This window comes from Manacus vitellinus, unplaced genomic scaffold (assembly GCF_001715985.3).
Source record: "Manacus vitellinus isolate BGI_N305 unplaced genomic scaffold, ASM171598v3 scaffold_35_pilon, whole genome shotgun sequence".
Taxonomy (NCBI): domain Eukaryota; kingdom Metazoa; phylum Chordata; class Aves; order Passeriformes; family Pipridae; genus Manacus; species Manacus vitellinus.
The window spans coordinates 3,828,930-3,841,173 of NW_021940498.1; positions in this window are offsets into that span (position 1 = coordinate 3,828,930).

The window sequence follows — 12,244 nt, forward strand, 5'->3', positions numbered from 1 at the left end:
TGGTAGCTGTACACAGTGGATTATAGATGTTTCCACTTTTTAAATATCTAGTTTTTGCAGTTGATCATTTGAATTCTTTGCAGACCATAGGGAATTGACGAGAGCAATACCAGTATGAAATTTTTAAATTAAAATTTGTTGTACGTTTGTGCATATCACTGAATTACTCAAGGGAAAGAAAGTATAGAAGTGTCAGGGAAAAAGAAGCCTGAAATCATTATTTTATTTAACTAAAGTGAATACACACAAGGAATTAAGGTATTACTGCAGACATAACTAATATCTGGCTATACCTATTTACTGTTATTTGTGGTTCCACGACCTGTGACACTGTCTGCTGTCACTTTGAAATGATATCTAAAAACAAAATCTATCTGTCTTGTCTCCAAAAGTATAAAAATTATTTTTGTTTTTGGTATATTTTCATCCTTATGGCAGTTGCAGTCAGAACCTGCTTCCTAGTGGCAGTTTTTTTGAGCTAATTGGCAAGTATTTTAGATCATGTCAGGCCAATTTGCTTAACTGACAGCAGCATTTATGCTGTCAGAGTGTTACACATAATATACCTTCACCAGATATGTATACACATATATATTAGCTGCACATTCTGCATAGTTTGTCTTTGGGAAAGCTGAAATCACAGCCCAAACTCTTAGATAGTCTTCCTTCCATTTTGCACATGGATATTGCTTCTAATAAATCAAAAGCATCCAGCCTCTGTGGATTGCTGCAGGAAAGGGGAGGGAATCCCATCACAGTGTAGGGAATGGGTCTCTGTATCTCATTTTTAAAGCAGAGAAATGTAGAAATACATTGGAATATGCCTCAGTGTATTTTTCCAGTGTCTTGATTTTTAGAACTGACTGGCTTCTAATGTATGCAAATTAATTCTTTGTTAAAAGGAAAATTTCAAATCCAATAACAATAACTTCAGTGGAAATGAAGGAGTGGTTTGCTCCCTTGAACCTCCGGGGGAATTCAACCAAATTAATTTTCTTAAACAACATCATAAATCCAGAGAAAGAAAAAAAACACATTTAGATAAATGAAAGTCTGTCAGAGGCCACAGTGCTAGTGTTGAATTGGACAATTAATTATGTATTTTGTGCACATCGTAAATAGTGAGCAGCTTAAAGGATGATGGCTCAATAATACAGCAAGAAAGAAGTCAGAACAGAGGGAATCTTTTATCCACACTTTTCCCCTGTGAGCCATGCTTCACCCAATGCCATTGTAATGATGTGATGAAAGGATGAGAATGCCAAGATACCCAAACCAACTGCCCACTGTGACAGCCACAGCTTTGTACCATCAGGAAAGTCAAATAACTGGATGTGGTCAAATAGAGAAATGCAGGGGTAGCTCTTTAAGCTTATTGTCTCATTATGCACAGCTTCATGCACAAGCTGGCTGTCCCCTAATATCAATATGACAAAGCAGGAACACTTTGATCTCCTGATATCAAAGAAAGACAATTCATACCACTCTTGTCCACAGTATTTAAGTATGTGAGGCTGAGAACTCACTTGGTAAGCAGAGCCTTTCTCATATTTGTGTCTGCCAAAAAGGGTCTGAAACAGCTACAGGACTGACTACACCCTCTGCTTTTTCCTCTATTTCTGTAGGTTGATGTTTTCCTTTTTCCTTTACTCAGTCTAAGACTTCATTTAGGTGTTATTCTCCAGAGGATGTCTCTTCTGTCCTTTGAATACAGCCTGCATACATCTGAGTTAGGCTCAGAAAAGAGCTAGTGATTCTACTGTAACTGGAAGCTTTCAATGCTCAGCGCAGGCTGCTCAGTCTTTCTCTGAGGGGCTCTGTGAATATGCAGGTGTCCCAGCTGAACTTTGCACTGCACTGGCTAATTTAAAGTTAGATTTAAAATTAACCTGGGTACGTGAACTTCAGTTGCACTTTTGGTAGTGGAATAGACATATCTAAGGGCTGCAGTGCAGTACCGAGTAGCTGAGCCAGTGCATCTTCAGCTTTCTTTTTGAGAGCTGTAGCCATGGGTTTGGACAGCCTTCCTCCTCAAACTAAAGTTTTGTTCATTTTAATACTAGAAACAAAGTATATGGTTGAAAAGTCTTAATTAGTATAAACGCCTGGATGGTAAGTCAAGCAAGTCTGAGTTCATTAACATCCTCTGTCTGACTCTCCCTACAAAGTAACTCTAGAAAGCACAATCATGTTTTAATAACCCTTTTTCTGTTGCATTTCTGGATATATTATTTTTCTGAACAAAATTTGGCCTGGTTTTTCTTCAGAAAAGAAAATGTTCAGAGCTAAAGTTTGAGCTTTGTTCTTTAATAGGAACAGGACTTGTTAAGGTTTAGCTCTCTTTTACTTGGTTCTTGGTTTTATCTTGTAGTGCTGCAAACCAAAAGATGCACACAGCAGACTTCCCAGTAATCACAACCTTCTCTACTTTCCTAAATGCTTATAAGGAAGTTTTTATCCTTCAACATAAGTTCAGCTGAAAAGGAGAGCAGAAAATCTGTTAAGGATAAGGTAAATGTTTGAGGAAATAGATGTGCCATTGAGTTTGGACAGAAAAAGAAGTTAATAACACAGCTAAATTTCCCTTGCTGTCTGGAGCATTGCAGTATCCTAAAAAGTGTCTATCAAAGAGCAGCAAAGGGAGGTAAATTTCAGCTCATATGTTAAAACTCCTTAAGAGATCCTTTAAAATGTTTGGTATTGCTGTGGTTTGTTGTCTGAAAGTGGTAGAACCATACTACACTTAACACAGTCATAGATGTGATGAGATAATGGAGGGAAACTGCAGCCACTAGATGTTTGGTGGAACATGTGAGGTGATCTTATGATGTGTTGGCAACCGGAGGCAAAGCCATGTGAGTGAGCTTACTTCAGCCCCAGGGAAAGTCACCCAACTGCAGTCAGAACTCTTTTTCTCCTTTGTTATGCCCATCTCTCTCTCCTTAGACTGCCTCCCCTATAATAAAAATGCCAACAGACTTCTTTTTGGTTTTCTCTTACCAAATAGTTAGAGGGTAGCAGATAGATATGGGACTCTTCACTTATAAAAGAGTAGTTGGGCAGAGGCCACCTCAGCAGATGATTAGCAATAGAGTGTGCTCAGATCAGCACAGAACACAAAAAACATATTTTATTAGGGGTGTATTCCTCAGTTGAAACCAGGGGCAGGTTTGTTTTCAAAGCTGGGTTAGTGAGCCACCCCTGAATTTGTGTGGTTGTTACAGCAGCTGGGTAACTGAGAAATAGGAGCACACTGTGGCTGTCCTTGAGATGTTCACCAGGGGCCTGATTTGTATCCATCGCCGTGTCCTTCATGACACCACATGACCAGGATTCCTTCCTGAGTCATTACTCATGCTCCAGGATGGAGCCAGGAAGCAGTGAGAGCCAGGGCTGTGAGGGGAAAGTGCTCTGCTTCCCCTGGTCTGAATGCAGCTAATATTATCAATGAACCCCATAATCTGGCATAGAGGCTGAGTCACATATGGCTTTCCTTCTGGCAAAACCCACGTTGCTGCATTAGCCAGACACTGGTGGCATGTCAGATGTCCCTACAGCTTTGTGTAATGCTTTGTGTACAGCTTTGTGCTGAGTTTCTCCAAGTGCGGTGACAGCTACTTCAGGGAGCTGTCTACAGGGCAGCTCAACAGAGGACTGAACAAAAACTGTTAAACCAGAACAGGTGAAAGTCTGTTTTGGTGGTGTCATAGTGAGTATGAGGGCAAATGGGAAAAAGATGGTAGAGAACAGTGAGAGCTGCATCAGGCTATGGCTGTGTGAAAGATTAAACTTAGTGAATTTTTTGAGATTACAGGATATTTTGGGAAGTTATGGATGATGACAACTTTTAGAACTCTCTCCTACCCCCCAGCAGCCCAACTCTCACCTCAGGAAATGGCTTTTGTCCATTCATCCCCCACAGGAAGGACCCCTTCTTTCAGTCTTCCTTTCCTGTCTTTTCAGAGGATTTTATTTATCTGTTCTGTCACACCAGAACAAAGGATGGATAATAGATAAAAGCTTTTTAGAAAATGTAGGTGCATCAGCCAAAGAGATTCCACCGACCATTGAAATGGGTCAAAGCTGGCCATTCACCAGCAGGTTGTGAAGGAAGACATTGCTCAACTACACTGTGAACTCTCTGCTTGTAATTTGAATGTGTTTTTTGCAGAAGAATGTTGTGATTAGTGCACAGCACAGCTCAGAAATGAATGAGTCTAGATTTTTTCTGGGAGATAAATATTTGAGTACCTTGTGGGTTATTACAAAACCTGTAAGATTTCATGTAGAACCAATTCTTGAAGATTTTGAAAACTTATGCCTGGTGCAGCTTTGAGTCTCTATTATTAAATGGGGACGGCTGAGGTGTTTGCCTGGGCAGTGCCCTGTGGTTACACATTTGGTTTAATTTTTGACACTGCACAATTCTACAGTTTCAGACAAGATGTAGCTGTAAAATAGGTGTCACATGGGCATTTTCTGGCTGCTACTTCTAAAAAAGTTTCTTTCTTAAAGACTAAGGGTTTTAACAATTTGTTACATATTCAGTGCACAAAGAAACATTAAGTTATCTAAACAGGATTCTCAAACCATTTTTTTCCCACTGTAAGTGCTGTGAGGCAGCTAACACATGTGCCAGATGCAATGCTTGCAATAATACTTTTTCCTTTTAGAGTTTAAAGCTGATTTTAAAAAAAAGAGATTTATTTTTCTCCATTTTGAACATTTTGAAAAGTGAAACCCTTTTTTTTTAGCGGAGGATCAATTTGCTTTAAAAAGTCACCTTTGTTTTTATCTTCTCATCAACATCACCATCATCATCAATGATGGTTATCTCTATGCACAAAAAGCCAATCATAACCAAGCCAATGCCATTTTCAATCCATGTCAATTCATGGTCAATGCCATTTCATCCAGTTCCCAAAAATTCCATTTTCATTTTTCTAATGTGAAATCTCAGAACAAAGGGAAGGGAGGGTTTGGGAAGGGAAGGTTTTGGAAGGTTTGGGAAGGTTTTGGAAGGGAAGGTTTGGGAAGGTTTGGGCAGGGCAGGGCAGGGCAAGGAAGAAGGGCAGGGCAGGGCAGGCAGGGCAGGAGGGCAGGCAGGGCAGGGCAGAGGCAGGGAGGGAGGGAGGAAGGGAAGGGGAAGGGGAGGAAGGGAAGGGTAAGAAGGGAAGGGAAGGAAGGGAAGGGAAGAAGGAAGGAAGGGAAGGGAAGGGAAGGAAGGGAAGGAAGGGAAGGGAGGGAAGGGAGGGGAAGGGAAGGGAAGGGAAGGAAAGGGAAGGGAGGAAGGAAGGGAAGGGAAGGGAAGGGAAGGGAAGGAAGGGAAGGGAAGGGAAGGGAAGGGAAGGGAAGGGAAGGGAAGGGAAGGGAAGGGAAGGGAAGGGAAGGGAAGGGAAGGGAGAATCTTTCTGTATTTTCTGTAGCTAATTACGAACATGAAAAATTCAGGAGGGAGGGAAAAATAAGATACTTAATACTTTCCTCATTTTCAGAAATCAAAATGAAACAAAATTTCTTCAGTTTCAGAATTCTGTAATAATGGAATGATCAATGGCATTCATTAAAATAATCTGCTTTTGCTGAAATTAATTTTTATCTGGAAAGGTAAAAATATACACTGTGCTGGCTAATACCTCCCCTCTTTGTCCCTCTCCCCCACCCCAGTCTGATAAATCCTGTTTCCAACATAAAAGTAACATTTTGTTTCTGTTTGCTATTCTGCTGTTGTTGGTGCAAAGCAGCATAAAGCTAAACACATAAACATAAGGAAATAATTTGGAGAAATTCAGAATTAGCATCTATCTTAATAGGACAATAAAATGGCCAGATCTGATACCGAAGTACCATTCTAAGGAGCATATTTATATTCATGGGCCTTAAATGAGTATATTAATGGCCTTACACTGCATAAGAGTCTTACCTGAATTGCACCATCTCTTTTCTAGGGAAACTCTTTCTCCATAGGTACTTCTGAAACAGGGAAAATTATATTCTGCCAAAGCTATCCCCCTTTTTAACAAATCTACTAATATCCCCTTTGTCTTGCCTCTTATCTCACAGGAGGTCATAAAATATTTTGTCAGTGATTCATGAGAAATACATATTATAAGTAGTCTCATTTCCGATTGTTAATTTCCTTGTCTGTGTGGAAGTGAGAACACATTATTCCATGCACTGAAATCAGAAGCAGCTTCCTGCCATTTAACATGTCCATTACAAAGTGTCTTGGTGGAAGCAATAATGGATGAATATTGAAAAAGTGCAGAAGTTTGGTCTGGTTAATTCCAGAAGATGAGGTAATAATTCACAATTCATCCGTGCCACCCAGAGACACTGGGTTTTCTGGAGCAAACCTCTTGAAAATGTTGCCTGAAAACAGTTGAACGTAACACAGCACCTGGATCCAGGGTGTGTAACCTTCCCCTGAGTTCATCTTCCTTCTTCTCCACTCATCAGACAGACATCTTTGTCTACCCAAATATCCAGTTATGATGACAGGAAAAATCAGCCTCAGTGAGTAACTAGTGCTGTGTTAAACAGGAGGAGCAGGTCGAGATGAGGCTTTGGATTGTACAGGGAAAGGGTGGTGCCACCTGAAGGCTGGTTTTTTTCCTTGTATGTGGAGTTGAGGGCTGGATTTTTTTCTGGAAAACATTATTGCATACCCATTCCCTGTAATGGCCTCCTCTCCTCATCTTCCTTTTCTCACCATTACCAGCAGCTTTCAGGCTGAACTGCACATGCAGATGATGTTTTTGAGCTGAATTTTTGGCAGGAAATCTGTTCTGAATTCTTCCTGAACGAGATGGTGTTGGTTTAGCCAATAGGCCATCTATTTGGACAGAGTGCTCTCGGCTGACAACAGAGAGGATCACAAAAATAGCACTGAAAAAGTACTGTTTTACAAAACCTGGGAGAAAGTTTTGTTGGATTTCACACAGTAGAGACGAGAACTGAAACCAGATTTCTGGTTTAAACCTATTGTCCCTCCACCCCACTTTAGTGAGCTGTCTCACTAATCTTCTGGGCTGTATTTTGACAGTTCCTGCCTTGTGTATAGGCCTGGTATTAGATAAAAATAGAAAAAATGACAGGCTTATCAAAGTTTCTGATAAATTCCAGTCAGTTATCTCATTTTTTCTTATTACTGTTCAAGTCTGCCCAGCCCTTGGAAGCACATCTATGAATAAACTATTGGTTTCTCTTTCTTTTTGAATCCAACATTAGTTTCCACACATCTGTGTTCAGTTTTCCTCTTAATCCAGTAGTTTCCTCTTGTAAAAACATGCAAACTTTCCTCTTATAAATCCCTTACCATGGAACTTCCTTTTTCCACGGGTCTCTTGGCCCTCCTCAGTCCTGTTCACTAAAACACTTTTGGGACTTCTTGTTCCCTCTATTCCTGCAATTAGGCCCTTCAATAAACTGTGTCACTTCCTTGACCTTTTTTTAACTTGTTGAAAAAGCAAAAAAATGCAAACATGCAAAAGTGCAAACATGCAAAACACCTCTTTGTATGAGGCAGGAGAAATCCATAGGTTTTAAACTTGCTAACCACTGAGTTGACCCCTCTTCTTCAAAAATGAAGTTCACTTCATCTTCTCTGATGTGAAAGGACTTTGTTCACTCCAGCAGGTCTCTCAGTGTCTCTGGCAATCCTGAGGCCAGTGTGAGAAAAACAGAGATCGACGTACCCAGGCTCAGGCTCCCTCACCCACCAGTGTGTTCAGTTTGGCATGAGAAAATGAATGCAAACAAATATTAACCCAGTGGATGAGATGTGCAAGAAATGAAGGAAGGTCAGAGTGGTGGTTGACCTATTTAATTTATGTATTATAATAGACTTTTACAGAAGCCTCTGTAGCTTTTCTCCTCTCCCTGTAATTCCCTTGGCATGAGCATTAAGAAGGGTTACTCTCACTTAATCAAATTTTTAACTGATATGTAGGGGTTTGACTCACACAGTAGTAAGTGATTGACTCAAGATAAAGTCTAGAGGGAGGCTAATCCAGTTTAAAGTGTGCATTTCCAAAGTTACTTCATCTTTTTTTCCCAGAAGAATTTCTTGCTTATCTATGTTGACTTCTAAGTTTATCCACCTTCGCTATGTTCTTCCACCTTTTGCTGTCTTTTGACCTGTTTTCAGTTTTTTTCTGCTTCTGGAAGTTCAGGCACCAAGCTTAAAACATTTCTTTGAAATGCTTATGACCTTGTTTTTCTGGGAAGCCAAGGTCCCTTTTCCATACCAGAACATACTTCCTTAACACTCTATTAATCCCTCCTGGAAACTGCAGGCCATTAAACTTGCCCATAAGCTTCTGTTAGATTTCATTGTACCTTTGAATAAAAAAGTGTGTGAGGGATTAGTTTTCCCCCTGACACATCCCTTATTTTGGTTCTTTTAGTGCATTGTTTTACTTCAGAAAGTTGTCCATGATTTAGAAGTGAATATTCCAGAGCAAGTGCCTGTTACCCTGGGACATGTGAGGAGCAGTTCCAAACCAAAAAGTGCACACCTTCCTCCAGAAATTTGCTCACTAGAATGAGTATGTTTATATAAATAATAACTGCAGATATTTAAAAGTAATAGCACATAAAAAACAAATATAGAAAATAAATATAAAAAATTATATAAAAACAAAAAGTTTATTAAAAAAACCCTTTTATATCTCATCCCTACCCACTCTTCTCCTATCTCCAGGTCAGATAGTGCAGTGGCTTTTATTCATATTGCTCAAAGCTAGTCATTCCCAGTGGAATGCAGCTGTGTTCTTCCTGCAGCCCAAGCTTTTCTGGGACTTAAAATACTTTGGTTTGTGGCTTTTCAATGAAATAAAGTGAAGGTTGTATCAGACTCTTACAGAGAAATTCTTTTTTTGTCAATAGTCTTGTAGGGAGAGGCATTGCATACCTAACAACAGGACCTGGGGCCGTGTGTGGGGCTCTTGCTGGCATTAGAATGCTATCTAGAATTTTGTTTTCTTTTGCTTTCCCATTAAAAATGGTGCTGCTCATTCAGCCTCTTGACTATTCCCAGAAAAAAATTGCATATTTCACTCTTTATGATGACTACAAATTGACATTAAGGAAATCTACATGGGGTTGTTTTTCTTAACTTCATTGAGGCATGGATTTAGGCCCTGACATGTTATGATGCAGTGAAAGGATACAGGCAGGGATAGAAGGTTTAGTTCTTTCACTAATTAATTAATAAAGCCATGTGGATTTCTTATTTAGTTTACTTTCCTTCTAAGGCAGCAACAAGAAAGATAAGATTCCTGTTTTAACTCAGTGATTTATTAAAGGCTTTGGAAATATTAATGGGTTCTGAGTCACAAAGAGATGACATTTGCTTTTGTGCAATGTTCTCTCACAATCCATGATGATGAAGAAAACAGTCTTGGATGAGGCTTGTTAATTACAGAGGGTAACTTTCCTTATACTCGTTAATAAATAACAGCTTCCTGGAGCTTCTGCAACCTCAGTAGTGAAGCATTAAAATCTTGGCTACCTTGGACTAAAATGTATTGTAAACTTTGCATCTCATTTAAAAGGGCCTGTGTGATTCTTTGCTGTTAGAGCTTAACTGGAGTTAGGCAAGTGCATCCAAAGATGAGTCTTGAATAATGCTTAATTTGTTTAGCACAGAGCTTTACAATAATATAGAAGTGCATTATTGCAGACCTTTACAAACTCTGGACAGACATCTTCTCAGTGGATTTTTTTTCTGCCAGAGCCTCCTGCTGGATTTTAATCTTTATAAAAGATGTCTTTCTTAACCATACTGTGTCTTACAAAATCCTGCTTATCCTGTGGGTGACCTTCAGAGGAGAAGTAATAGCACATGGGAATCATGGATACCAATTTCTAGTACCCTGAACGTTTTTTGTCATTTTCAGTTCGATAAATAGGGAGAAAAATAAAATGAAACAAAAAATCTCTCTCAAACAAAAATCCAAACCCCTGATACTAAAATAATATTTGATGGTTCTGAGAGATCGGACATCAGTATCGAGTGCTCTGCCATTGCATGCAGAGGGGTGGTCCAACAGGAGAATGTGTTTTATACAGAAGGAATGATCAGAAAGTGGGAAACAAAGCAAAACCATGAGTACTGAAAAGAGCTTTCCAAGAGCACACAGCACCTCAGTACTGGAGCTTAAGAGAAGGAAAATTTCTCAAATCTCACCATGCCTACTGATGGGCATTCCTTATTAGGTCTGTATTGGATCTGTATTTCCTATTCTGTATTACCATTTCTTGTTACCATTCTTTATTAGGTCTGTATTACTTGTCACACACAACTTTTATGTGACCAGTTACTAAATTATTTAGCACGAAATTTTTTATGATAGCCAGCTGCATTTTCTGTAAAATATTCCACCTGCATCTATTTTGGACCTTCTTATGAGAAATATTAAAGGTCTACCTGTCATGCTGCAATTTGAAATTACCAAGATACCGGGCAAAATTAACATTATAGATGTGCAGCAAATATCAAAGGAAAGAAAGAGAAAAAGAGCTTATGCACACTGATGTATTTCATGATGTTTTGTTTTGAGGGAACTGCCTTCTGAATAATCCTTTGTTGTAACCACAGAATTGCAGCAATATGAAGTAAATCTGCTTTTATCTCATTTATGGTTTTTTAGAGTCCTTATGAATTCTGTTATTAAAAAAAAAAAAAAGGAAGGCTAAAAATGAAGATCCATATCAAGAAGCAAGATGTCACCATTTAACACTCTTTTCCAAGGTGTAACTTTCATCTCATTCCTTGGTCTTGAGTTCTGCTTTTAATAATGAAAATCAGGAACATCATGCAGGTCAGTGAAATTCTGTCAGGGTAATGGCAAGGCAGACCCTCAGCTCCCTAGTGGAGAGCCAGCTATCCCTAGCTTACATGCTATAATTTGAGGCTTAAACAGAACATGCTTGTGCTTAAAATCAGAATGGAGAGAGCTGTGGATATGTCTATTCATTATTTACTACTTCTCTAAAGTTACATAGTTCAAACTAATTTTAATGAGTTAGAACTTAGTTAGTTTAGACTTCAAGAGCCTAAATTTTGTCTGTGATGTTCCCTTGGTGTTCTCAGATTTATGCTTGTATTTATATTCATTTTGACTATATCTAATTTGGACAAGAGTCTGAGTGATATAAGGGTGTTCATTTGAAATATAATTATAAGAAAGCACAAAGCCTCCAGGAAATATCTTGGATACAGTCTATATATTTTAATGGCAGTTAGGATGTCTATCATAAAAGCCACTGAGGTATGGGAAGGAGAGGTTCTTTAAAATGCAAGTGGAGTTCTGCACATGAAGAGGAACCCACTGTACTTTCATCTTGGGGTAAGAGGAGACCAAATGTTAGCCCAGCCTTTAAATACAGGTGGCCTGGCACAGTTGGTTTTGACCCGTGACTAGTTGCAGTCTAAACAAATACTGAAAATGATCTTGTGGAGAAACTGGAGTGTTGTCTATCTATTTAATCAGGGCTTTATATTTATTGTTTCTGATAACAATAATAAAATGGTATTCATTTTCCAATTAATATTAGCATGAATATTGACTTATGTTATTATGTATATCAAGACACAAAGAAGAAAAGCTTTCCTGCTGCTTTACATAATTGAATAATGCTAGTTTAACATTTGCAGAACCTTTAGGGAAGTATAATGAATTCTACAAATACTCAGATTTACATACTGGAAACAGAAACAACTGGAAAATTTTAAAATTAATCTCTTGTTTTTCATGCAAAGTAATGTTGACTTAAAAAAAAATCTAAAAAACTGTAATGTAATCTACAGAGCTGACAATGCCATGCTTGCATTTGAGCATTAGGAAAGACTCAGATTTATATAGAGGATGAAAGTCTCATTTCGGACCCTGATAAAATATGGAATAAACACACAACAAATTTTGGGAGCACCCAGGAATGGCTTAGCAAAGAAGAAATCATTGACAACCATATGTCATCAAAAACTCCAGGACACTGAAAGCAAGTGAAAACTAGGTTAGAACTGTAGTAATGTCTTCTCATTCATTATATGTCTAGAACTGCATGAATAAATGCAGGTTAACATGCATCTTTTCTGCTGCCAGATGTTGATGTGAGTATACTTTCAAAAACAGAGTAAGGAAGACATAGTGTGAGATAAAGATGCAACTGCAGCTCCATTTCCAGTTGGAAAGTTAATACATTTTTTGAATCTAGGTTTTGATTCCTCTGTCCTGAC